The sequence below is a fragment of the Bacillus rossius genome, chromosome 1, assembly GCF_032445375.1.
Source record: "Bacillus rossius redtenbacheri isolate Brsri chromosome 1, Brsri_v3, whole genome shotgun sequence".
In the NCBI taxonomy this organism is placed as follows: domain Eukaryota; kingdom Metazoa; phylum Arthropoda; class Insecta; order Phasmatodea; family Bacillidae; genus Bacillus; species Bacillus rossius.
In genome coordinates this window covers 309,384,494-309,397,114 of record NC_086330.1, presented here as the reverse complement: position 1 = coordinate 309,397,114, position 12,621 = coordinate 309,384,494, and positions in this window count along the sequence as shown.

Sequence of the window (12,621 nt, the reverse complement as noted above, 5' to 3'; positions counted from 1 at the left end):
CGGAGCGGAGGAACCAGCAGATAAAGGTTCAGCTCCGCCTCCGTCTCTGGAAGGACCATTCAAAGTGGGACATACACCTGCCCAAATTATTGTATTGTCTGCGCCGACGCACCAATGTAGTCACGGGCCACTCTCCAGCCGAACTACTCCTGGGGCAGAACCTAGCCCTCCCTGGAGAGTGTCGGGTGGCCGCGGCAGCTACCGAGGACCTATGGGGGGAGGAAATCGCAGCCATGAGGGAGCAGGCACGCGTAAAACAGACACAGTTCCTGGCTTAAAAGACACCGCAGTCCACCCGCCCTCCTGCACAGCTTGAACCCGGTCAGTGGGTGTATGTGCGGCAACACCACTTGTCTTCTGGAAAGCATAACTTCTGCGCGGGGCTGGCCCCCAAGTGGTCTGAACCCCGCCAAATTCTGTGGCGAACCGGGCCATCTACATACACCGTTCGCCCCCCCAGCGGGCGACCAGCCAAGGTGCACTGAGACGACTTGCATCTCGCAGTAAACGACCTGGCCCCAACAGGGTCGGGACCCCCGAATGATAGGCCACCGGACATACCTCCGAGCTTGACTCCGGGCTCGCCCGAACCGGACATGGCTAGCCCGCACGGACACCACGACGGCCACGCAACCTCCACTTCACCTATACAAGTGTCAGACGCGGGGAGTTCCGCACCAGGGACTCCAGCCTAGTCCACAAACATCATGGACTCTCCAGTTCCCAACTGCCCCCCACCCAACATCCTTCCTCTTGCGGCGGACAATATCTTGCCAATGACCAACCTAGCCCCGACCTCTCTGGATGAGGAGGAGACGACTCACCTTGTCTGGCAGCCGGACGATGGGGACGCGAACAATGTGGAGGTTGAGGTCGACGAGCCCTGGTGGCCGCTGGACGTCAGCTTGAGCGAGTCCACGTTTACCATGTCCATTGAGGAGCCTACGTCAGAGGGTGAGGGGGAAACAGTGCAGAGGCAGTACCCGCAGAGGCGGCGGCGGTTGATGACCTGCACGTGCTGCTCACAACCACAACCGACAGTTGGAGGCTCGACACGCTCTGGGAAAGGGCGCACAGCTGATAACAACAGGATCAGAGGTGAGGGGGAGAACCAGACAATTTTAGATATTAATGTTAGTGAAAACACCTTCCCTTCCAGGCGGGCACGACGCCCTACGGTCCATCTGCAGGATTACGTCACCAGAAACATACAGAATCAGAGAAATGAAAGCGTCCAGGGGGTGACTAGCGCACACCAGGGAGGGCGACAGGAACAGGCAACACCAATATTACTTCCTATCAGAGTATCACACTGTGTTCCACAGGTACAAACACACTTAGGGGACTACTTCCTGGGTCAGATCATGGCGGCGGAGTCCCGAGGGATGACAGGGCTGTCTCCAACTCCGGCAAAGGAGGACCCACACCCATTTTTCGACCCGTTAATAGGCTCGCAATCACATACAAATAAAAGCCCCCAGGGCTCACGATTCACACCCCCCAGATGGGTCATGCCAGAACCACCATTAATTCAATTATAAACAGATTCACTAGGTATGCCACGCCCAGGTTCCCACCTTGCCTGACCTCCTGAGTGCGTCGAACCGGTGCACCACTTCCATGCGTGTGAGGCGCAGTGTTGTAGCATTCATCTTAGGCTGTGTTCTGTTGTCTACTGCCTGGCAGCGGCATCACAAACTTACTCTGTGCAGGCCACGCGAGGGGTGCGTTCCGCCAGCGGGATCCGGTGATGACTTACTGGGTACCAGGCTTTACCGCTGCAGGAGATACAATGTCAAACACCCCCACCTCCCTCCCGGGAGAAGCCCAGTCTCACCTTATGATCGGTACCCAGCGGCGTGGTTGCACTCCTAGCACTGGTAGCATGACAGAGCTGGAAGTGCATGGGGTGGCCGCAGCTGGTAGGGTCGCCTCTCGTGCTCTGTGATACCCAGCAGATGTTGAGTGCCCTGTTTTCCGAGGGTCATAGTTGGTAGGGCTGTCTCACCCTCTCTGACCCTCTTGGTGGTGTGGATACCGTCAGGGCGTGGTCCGTTACATAGTCCCACATTCGCGTCGAGAAGCGGCGCTTTCACTTAGGCTTACCGGCCCCCTGCTCATTTGGCTCGTCCCGTTGGACACAGAATGTCGCATATGCGAGTGTCGCCTGGTGGCCCCATCCTCCTCGGGTTGATGTAAAAATCGGTTTTGATTCTGGTTTGTCTGTTTCTGTCATGCTGGGGACCATTTCAGGTGGTTGCTCACCCAGTTCCTGGAGTTCCCCTGTTGCCATTTATGCTATCATGGGCCGATAGGGGTGGGCCCCACATCTCCGAATCCGGTGTGGTTTGGAGTTGGTGCTAATGTCTTCCTCACTTCTTGGCAGGGGGTCTTCACCGATCATTCCCTCTCCTTGCATCGCGACCTCCGTGGTTGGTATGTCGTGATCGGACGTCGGTCCATCAGCATGGTTCCTATCACCTTGTTTGTCTGGAGGACGCTCCCCCGGTAGCACCACTAGCCGTAAGTCATCCTGGTGTATCTTGCGGATTTGTCGGCCACCCAGGTTCACCAGGTAGGACGTGGCTCCCAGACGACGTTGGACTGTATATGGACCTCCCCATCGGGGTGCGAGTTCGGCGCAGTAGTTGGCATAGCTGCCGACAAGGGGTGGACTCACGCGCACACACGACTGCCGGCTCATTCTGCGACCAGAGGTCGCATTGCATGAGGGGTTATCTCCTGTGTGTAGCTGGTCTGTCGCAGCCGTGCAACCATGTGTTCACTTTCGCATCCCTGGTTGCGCTCCTCTGCCACTTCTGAGTACGTTATGCTGTGATTAGCACACTCGCCAGGCAGTGGAAGATTATGGCCCTGGATCATTTCCGCTGGGGTATTTTAGTGGTGGCATTCACATGTCTCCAGACACAGAATAGTGAGTCGGCAACATGGTAGTCCCACTGGTTGTGGTCGTCGCAGAGCCGTAGCCTCAACTGTACCTTCAGCTCTTAGTTCTTGTGCTCAGTGGGGTTCTCCCTTGGGTGGTAGGCATGTGTGTGGTGGGAGATGTGCATCGTGCTACATAAGTCCTCGCATTGAGGCTCCCAGGAACTGGCAACTGTTGTCTGTAAAGGCAGATTCTGAGTAGCCCCAACAAGACAGAAACTCACTGGTTTGGATGTCTATGATGGTTGATGCTCACGCATTTCTGCAGTGGAAGGCTTCTGTCCACCTGGTAAACATGTCTGTTACGACTACCAGGAAGTGCTTGCCTGTCGGCGAACACGGGTATGGCCCCATTATGTCAAGAGCGATGGTCTGGATCGGGTTTGTTGGTTGGCAGGGTTGTTGCTATTGCACGCCGTCTCCATGTCGGGCATTGCGCAGCTGGTAGGTTTCACACTCCCGAACATACTCTGGACATCTCGGGTCACTTCTGGCCAGTGGTAGAATTGACTGACTGAATTACGGGTCTGATTGGTACTAGGGTGTCCCACGAAGTCGGGGTCGTGATAGAAGCACAGCACCACTTAGCGGGCCTCGGGGTTTACATAGGTCTACCAGAGGGTCGCTTTGCTGGGTGGCTTGCTCATCAGTCTCCAGTTACGATTCTGCGATGTCGCGCGCCCCTCGCCCTCTGCCTGTCCTCGCCGGCTTTAGGTATCGGGGGACAATTGTTGCGCCTCGAGCACATGGTGGTCCATGTCGGCTAATGTGTTCGGGGGCATGTCTGCTTCATCTATGCCCATGGTGGTGCGGACACATGCCGGGAGTCCAGGATATAGCTGTGTAACGTGTGTACCTGCGTACACATGGAAATAATAGTGCCCCTGCCTTTTCACTGAATACCACCCGCGTAACAGAGAGCACGCGGGCGCTCAAACGCCGCGGCAGGAGGCCTGTGTCGTCGGACGAGTTCGTGCGCAGTCGGCTGCGCGCGGAACTGGACGGAAACGGAAGTTGGGCTGGCTTCCCCCGAATAGACGAGACTGTTCTTCGTCCAGCTCGTCAGAAAAGCCAACGAGTATAGAAGGGCATGCGCCAAGTCAATCGATGAGCAGAACAACAGGGACATCAAGCGAGCAGGCTGCCACGCTGCTACGACACCACTCGCCGGGCTACACCGTCAACCACCATGGAGTTGCTGCCGCCCGAGGACCCAGAAGACTTCGACTGGGTGAGACCTCTCCAAGTTGTAACCCAGGATATGGACAGTTCATGTGGAAGTGTCGCTGTATATGGCATAAAATCTTTCCGAGTGGACATTAACTAAAAACGAAGGTCCAACCACAAGGGCAAGAGGGCGTGCGTTAGCAACTTCCGTGAGGGCCGAGCGAGCGGGTGTCGTGGCACAATCTCGATACACACGACACTATCACGACCAGACCGCAACACTGTACGAACTTTAACTCTACCACCGGTAACGAAGAATTGTAGGCATAACGACCCGAAGATCGTACGTATACCATGACTATTTGCGGACACAAGAGACAGCGAGCAGGATAAGAACTTATGCGTTACTGCGGCGATGTGTAGAGAGGTTCGCTTGGTAGCAGCGGAAGAGTAACAGAAAACAGAACGCATAAACAGAGACTATATTACACCCATGGTTGTGTGTAAATAATTGTAACCACTTGTATTAATAATCTGATTTATTTTACGAGTAATATTGAGTAATATTAAGATTATGAATGTTCAGTGTAACTTTGTATGTTTTCTAGCCTTAGTAGTACTTTAGATTGACGGCGTATCGGTCGTAGGCGGTGACGAGCTCACGGCTCGCCAGAATTAAGGGTATTGTTTTTTTTTCAATTGTCTCAAGAATCCATCACAGAGAGTTAATTCATATGTCTTGTGTTATAGTGGGATCTTGTATCAGCAGTTCGACTCCACAAGAACCCGACTTATTTACGTTTTATGTCAGTTTGAGAATCAATGAAATACTTGTTTGTGTTATTGAGTTTGTCAATAAATTGTTATTGGAATGAACTTAACTTAGCAACTAATTTCAGAACCACCCGCAAACATTCTTTTTCCTCCCTGTTAGGGATTTCCTATGTCTGTAGTAAAACCAGTGACAGCTGCATAATCAGTTTATTAGGCCTATGAATCTTTGTAGTTGTTTTCGTGTTCGTGAATCTTCGGCAAACACAATATTCTACAGTTGGCCTAACTGGGGATGGTTCCCACTCTCGCTGACGATTTGACCGAGGAAGTCTACCTCGCCAGCCCCGATATGGTATTTAGCAGGGTTCACTGTAAGATGGCGGGTGGCCAAATGCTTAATCACTAGGTTCAGGTGACTGTAGTGGTCCTACTAAATTTCCATAAAAACGATCACATCGTCGAGGTAGTCTTCGTAAACTTTCCTATATAGTCCTCTAGGATTCGCATCATGGCCTGGATGGTGGCCGGAGCACACTTCAGACCAAACGGCATCGCTGGGAACAGGAAGTGCCTGCCGTCCGGCTTGGTGAAAGCCATCTTTTCCCCAGCTTCCTGTCTGATCGGCACCTGCCAGTAACCGGACTAAAGGTACAGGGTGCTAACACTCGAGCACTACCCAGCACGGCTACAGCTACCTCGACACAAATATGTGGAAGTGGGGAACTGATGGTTATCGCGTTCAGAGGTAGGAAGTCTGCGCAGAACTGGAAGGACCCATCTTTTTAGAGGCTAATACTATATCGGTGATGTATTGACTATCCGAGGGCTCTATGATGCCTTTCTGCAGCATTACCATGACTTGTCGCGGATTTCTCGCTGTTCGCGAAAACCATACCCGCATGGGGGATCGTACACTATTTTAGTCTGTGGTGGTAGGGATAGATTGCTCGGCCACTGTGGTGCATCTATGTCATTCCACTCGTGATGAGCCCAGTTTAACTGGTCTTGGAACTCTAGGGTAACATTGTGCCGGAGGTCGGTCAAAGTCAACACTTCGCCAGTTGGTGCAGGCATTCGTCTCATTCCGTACACTGTAGGTCGCTCTGTCAGACTAAGGTGGATGCATTAGGCTCCCACCTCTAGCACTGTGTCGTGCTCTGACAACCACGGTTGTCCCAACACGAGCTCCCGTGAAATTCCTGTATGACAATGACAGTGACATGAGTTATGAATTCCCTGTAGGCTAACCTTGAAGTTCGTGTATCTGGCCAGCTTGGCTAGTGGTGGCCAAGCCTAACTGTACATGGTGTGAGCATATTACTCCAGGTGGCACCAGGAAGGGGTTGATGAACTCATGGCTCGCCCCCACTTCTACCAGGGCTGTTATTGATTTGTTGTGAATTTCCACTCGGATGCGGAGTAGGTTGTATAGGGTTCGACTGATCTGTCCCAATATCGGTGGCAGGTTGCTTCTTGTTGGCATGGGGAAAAGGTATTCTACTCCCACCTCTCCTGCGACATGTAGCACGGAAGTGGTTGTTGTGGTTTTGGTCGCTGTTGTGGTGGTTGTGTGGTTCCAGCTTGTGGGTCGGCTGGCATCCACGGGCAGTCGCTATGCCACTGGCATGTTCCTTGGGTGTAACCTTGATGGCAGGTAAGGTGGCGATTGAAGAATGCTGTCCCAGGTGAAAACCTTGACACGTGTTGGGCTGCTGGTGGCGGCGCCTCGTCAATTGCCTGGGTGCATCGTGGTTGTGTTGATGGTGGGGCATGCAGGACGGGTTGTCTCCAGCTGCTGGGTGGTCCATGGTCTCTTCTGTGCGCTTCATGTGGTTGTTGGCGCCAGACCTTTTGAAGGTTGCGTTCAGTCGCTACAGTCTGCTGGACTTAGTGCTCTATTGTCGACATGTGGATGACTCGTAGGAAGGGCTGTAACTCATCCTGTAATAACATTGTGACCATGGGAAGTGCGTGGATGGGTTCAATATCTGGTGAAATTCGTCTGAACAGTTGCAGTTTGCTCGCAATGAAATTTTCGATTTGGATCTCCGTCTCTGTGTGGTGCCGTAAAACTGTGCCGCACACTGTTCTAGAGGTGCTCCGGAGTGGAACCGGCGCTTGAACATCTCTGTGAACTCCTGCCACATGATGCAGAATCTTCCCCACATGTTTCACCAGTTCCAGGCGGTACCACGCAGTTGTTCTGGTTCTCTACATCCACTCGTCCTGTGGTTCCCAGCAGCACTCCAGTCGAGTTTTACACTGTTGCAAGTATGCCTTCAGGTCCTCGTGTGGGGCTCTGCCAAATTCGGTAGTGTTAGCTGGCTCATCAAGCATCGTGGTGGGGGTGTGGTTTTCCAATCTGGGTATGCCGAGGTCGGCAGCTCCCTCATGTGCGTCGTCCTCTCCGTGACGTGGCAGACAAGGTTGGAGCTTGAGTCTACTTCGCTGTTCGTCTGCGTTCTGGTTTCGGGTTGTGGGAGCCATGTTAGATCGGTTCCTAGTTTTCCTCTCCAGATGTCGTCCCAGTTAATCTCCCACTGTTGTGATACTGTGTCTTATGCCTTATTCTGACCTCGGCCAGTAAACCCGCCCCTTTTAGGAACAGACACCTGTCTGAAAGACATTATACATATTTCCTACCTTGCACCTCTATGGGACGTTAGTGCAGCAAGCGCACATAGATGGCGACAACAGATTTATGAACAAACAGACTAAATAATTATTGTGCCTTTGCTGCAATGGAACTCTGGCACTAATTATTCGTCATATGTATTATATAAGGGTTATAAATATTTAGTTAATAATATGCAGTGTTCTGTTACATGATGTATAACAGTATATTGTAATGGTTTCTCATTGACCAACTTGTAAAGCTGGGGGACACATAAAAATCCAGCAATTTTTGACCAGACAGAGAGTTCTTACCCTTGAGCGATCTGGGTATTAAATAGTACAAGTGGTATCTGAGCTCTACATTTCTTTATTTCCTTCACTGTTCTTCCTCTCTCCCTCCTTTGCTCGTCGCTGGAGCGGTCTTCGAAGATTTCGCTCTGGCTTCCTTTCCTCCCTGGAGCGGCCCTTGGGAATTATGCTCTAGGCTCCCTCCTCTCCCTGGAGTGGCCCCTCGGAGATTGCGCTCTAGGCTCTTTCTTGCTCGACTGCCCCCCCCCCCTTCCACGATTCCCTTCTCGTTCAGTCCAAGCAAGAGGTCAGGTCGGAGACACTCCAGGAAGGGCAAGCATCGGCAGGCCAAGGAAGAAAAGCCCCTACTGGCCATCACACCACAAACGAATGTTGATTGTAGAACAGGTGGCAGAAATGCGAGCAGCAGATATCACAGAACCCAGCCAGTCTCCATATAACTCTCAAATTGTGATTGTGACCAAAAAGGATAAGACACCACGCTTCTGTGTTAACTTTCAACCATTGAATTATGCTGTCAGTGCAGCACCACCGGCAGTTAACATCCATGAAACCCTAAAGGACATTGGGACAGCAGGTGTATTCTCCACCCTGGACTTGAAATCTGGCTATTGGCAGATCCCCATGCATCCCGATTCCAAACATCTGAAGGCTTTCACCACACCGACAGGCGAGCGATATCAGTTTAAGGTCATGCCCTTTGGCCTGAAGAATGCCCCTAGCACTTTTCAACAAATGATGGTGCAGGATGTTCTGCCAGACCTAATTGGGAAGTGCTGCTTCGCCTACCTCGATGACATAATCATATTCTCCAACTCATGGCAAGAACACCTCACCCACATAGCACAAGTACTGGAGCGATGTCAACTCCATCATCTTACTTGCCATTTAAACAAGTGCCACTTCGGGAAGAGACAGCTGGAGTATTTGGGCCACCTAGTGTCATCAGAGGGTAACGAAGCCAATCCAGAGAAGATACAGGCCATCATGGAAGCCAAAAACCCCATATCTGTACACCAAGTCCGAAAAATGCTGGGCCTCTGCAATTGGGTAAGGGAGTTTGTACCCCACTTCTCCAGTATCTGCCAACCAATCACCGACCTACTAAGCCCCGAAGTGCGCTTCCACTGGGGAGCTGAACAGAAGCAAGCCCTAGCATCTCTCCGGAAGCAATTCTCACATATCACAAAGCTCGGCCCACCCGATCCCACTCAGCCTTTCACCCTAAAAACTGATGCCAGCCAACAGGAGTTAGGCGCAGTACTATACCAGGAACCATATCCAGGAAACCGGAAGGTCATATCAAACGCCAGTGCTAAGCTATAACATGCGGAACAAAAGTACTACAGCAACGAGCTGGAGTGCTTGGTCGTCATGTGGGCCATCAAGCGATTTCGACCGTACCTATAAGACCAACACTTCACCCTGTGCACAGACAACAGGGCACTAACCTGGCTGGGCTCGATGAGGGACTGCAAGGCCAAACTCGCCCGCTGGGCACTAATGTTGCAGGAGTACAATTTTACCATCCAACATTGTCCTGGGAAAGACAACTAGTTTGCAGATGCCTTGTCCCGGGCCCCCTCAGGGCCACAGCTTGAAGAACAGTTCCAAGATTGTGACAGGATGGTTGCGGACATGGAACAATCCCCGACATCAAGGAAGGAAGACATGAGCCTTCAACAAACTGCAATTGCGGGGGAAAGTCTCTATCAGACTGTGACCCAAGGCCAACAAGCAGACCCAGGAATCTGTAAGCTGGTACGCCGTCTGCAGGACCTATACAACATCCTACCGGCCGATAGATCACCTGCCGATCATAAGTTCGTCAAAACCCATCGCCTCTACACAAGCGGCTTAGTAAGGTGGCCGCAGAATGGGGTCAATCCACAGCTACTAGTCCCCCAGGCCTTAAAGCAAAAAGTGTTAAGGGAATATCATGATGCAGATCTCGCGGGCCACCCAGGCATGGCCGAAACCTGGAGAGCTATACACATGGGATATATATGGGGGGCTGTGTCACCTGTGCAACACCACCAAGGCCCACCACCCAGCAGGCCCAGCCGCCTACAACCACTTCAACTTAGACGGATCTAGGAAACAGTCGCGGCTGACCTCATGGGACCATACCCTAAAAGTGCTTGAGGGAACCGGTTCCTGCTGGTAATTACTGACCTGTTCTCTTGATGGGTGGAAGCTTTTCCATTAAGAACTTCCAAGGCATCAAAACTAATTACAACCCTGGAAAATTTAGTCTTTGCCCGCTGGGGGTACACCAGACAAATCCTTATAGATAATGGAAAACAATTCTCTGGAGAACAGTGGGACGAAGCCAGTAAGCGATGGCAAGCCCAAAAATGGACCACTGCTCTGTACCACCCCCAAGGAAACCCCACAGAGTGAAGGAACCAGGAAATCAAGAAAGGACTGCGGCTAAGGCTCCGTAAGGACCACCGGCAATGGGACTCTCACCTCCCAGCCATATTGTTCTCGCTGCGGAACAGGTATAATGTACCACTGGGCTGTAGTCCCAGTCAGTTACTACTGGGACACAACCCCTTTTGACAATCCCCCCCTTCCTCGATTCCCTTCTTGTTCATGCCAAGCAAGAGGTCAGGTCGGAGACACTCCAGGCAGGGCAAGCATCGGCAGGCCAAGGAAGAAAAGCCCCTACTGGAATATCAACTGGGATACTTCTCGTCTGGCCCAGTGGAGCCTAGTCCAGCCTACAGCCCCCTCCACTCCTTCAACTTTCCCCCTGTCCCCTACTCCCCAGATCACTTACCATCTACTGAACTCCTCTTACCCCCATCCTCCAGTGCTCTTCTCCCCTATCAAGTCAAACCCCCATTCCCTCATCCCCATTGATATTCCTCCCCTCCCCGACCGCCGGCCCCCGGAGCCTTACATCTCGGGGCATTTCACCCCCACCTTAAACACTCCATTACCGTCGGTCTCTGCCAGGGACACAACTGGTTCACTTTTACCTCGCACAAAGCTTGACTTTGGTGGGCACATGCATGTGCGAGGGGCCTGTCAGTATATCAGCGTTCTATGGTCTGAAGATTGCTGACACACCACCGGTATATTACATGACAGCATTCTGATGTTTACGTGGGGAATTAAGTTGTGCATGGTTGCACCACTGATGTCGCTCAGCTGCTCACTCGTCGAGTCGCGGCCTCCATAGCGGTGAACCTGGGGGTGGAAGTGGTTGAAAGGGGGGTGAAAAGGAGGGGGGGGATGATTGCGACGTGCAAACGAGTGACCTTGAAAAGCGAGGGAAGGGGGTTCCGAATCTTTGGGGAGAGAGGAAGCTTGTGTAGATAGATAGGTGGGTGATTGAAGGAGGGTGAGTGCACTGCGCACGAGAGGATGGGGGTTGCGAAACGGAGAGAGAGAAAAAAAAGAAAAAAACAATTGCCGTGAGAGGGGGGGAGGGTATCCTTTGTCGCCTAGTTCTGTTGCCGCTTCGTCTGCACCCTTATTTCCTAGCTCATCAAAAATGGTCTTTTTGGCTGAATTTCCATCAATTTGCTTGATGTTGTTCTTGCATTTTTTCAACACACAGGGGTGCCATTTGCCGTCAACCGAGGTCTTTGGTTGAGGACTTGGGATGAGCTCCGTGATTGCTGGCGGGATTGTTTAGTGGATTATGTTATGAAAGGGCGCAAGGCTAGCCGTTGTGATTGCGTGGATCGTCGTCCCCAGCGTGGATCACTGGACCCACAGTGATTAATAAATTACTAACTTTGAGCAGCGAAAATATTTTAAGGGGTTAACAGAGTTTACAAATAAAGCTTGTTCATGTGCACTGTTCTTACCCGGTAAGCATAATTCTTGTCCCGGAGAATTATCTGTGGCTGCTTGTATTAGCTGGAACATTGGGGTGGATGCCACCACACACTTCACATAGGTTCTTCACCACTCACTCTCTTGGTGTTTGTCGCCGTTAACATGTGTTGTGGAGAACAATAGTGAATGTATTCGTCATCCTAATCAGGAACAAGTTTTTTTGTGGGGCGGAGCGTCCGCCTTAGGCTGCTGCGTTCTGTTGTCTACTGCCTGGTTACAGGGGTTGCATGAGTCAGGATGAAATCCATATAAAGCAGGCACAATTATTGTCAAAAGAGTCTTTAAAGAAGTTAGAGTTACACCAAAAGAAAAGTGGATCATACGGATCATACATTGGGAACCGCTGGCGTAGTTAGTGTGGTTGTGGTTCTCAAGGGGTAATTTTTGATGTGGTTTTAAACCTCATCATGGCTGAAAATTTTAATTTTTTTAAACAGATTACTATATCATTCATATTGTGATTAAATAAAATATTTAGTAATATATTTCGTTTACGTTATTGCTACACTATTATTAAATACATAGCTCAGATCATTGGTTTTTTTTTTCATACAAGGTAGATATATTTTTACTTTAAATATAATAAACTTATATGTTAAGTAATTTACACAAAAAATAATAATTTTCTAACTAAAACTCCATTTAATATGAAACAACTTTCCATAAATTATTAATGTATAAGCTAAGACTTGAGAGAGAAACCCACATTTGTTAGCTTAAAAGAAAATGCAAGATAGTTTACCTTCACTTCAAATTTAAGTTTATTATGTAAAATGCCGTCGTCCGGGTTCTCGTGTTCAAGACCGGGTGTGGATCCTAGCGGGAAAACTGGCTCTTAGTGAAATGTGTTCCGGGAGGGCGCCAGGCTAGCTCTGCGTCCCACCAAATTCGGGTTCTGTGGGTGCGTTGCCCCTGCGTGGTCTGCTAGAACCGTCGGCGAAGTTTGCGGTTGGA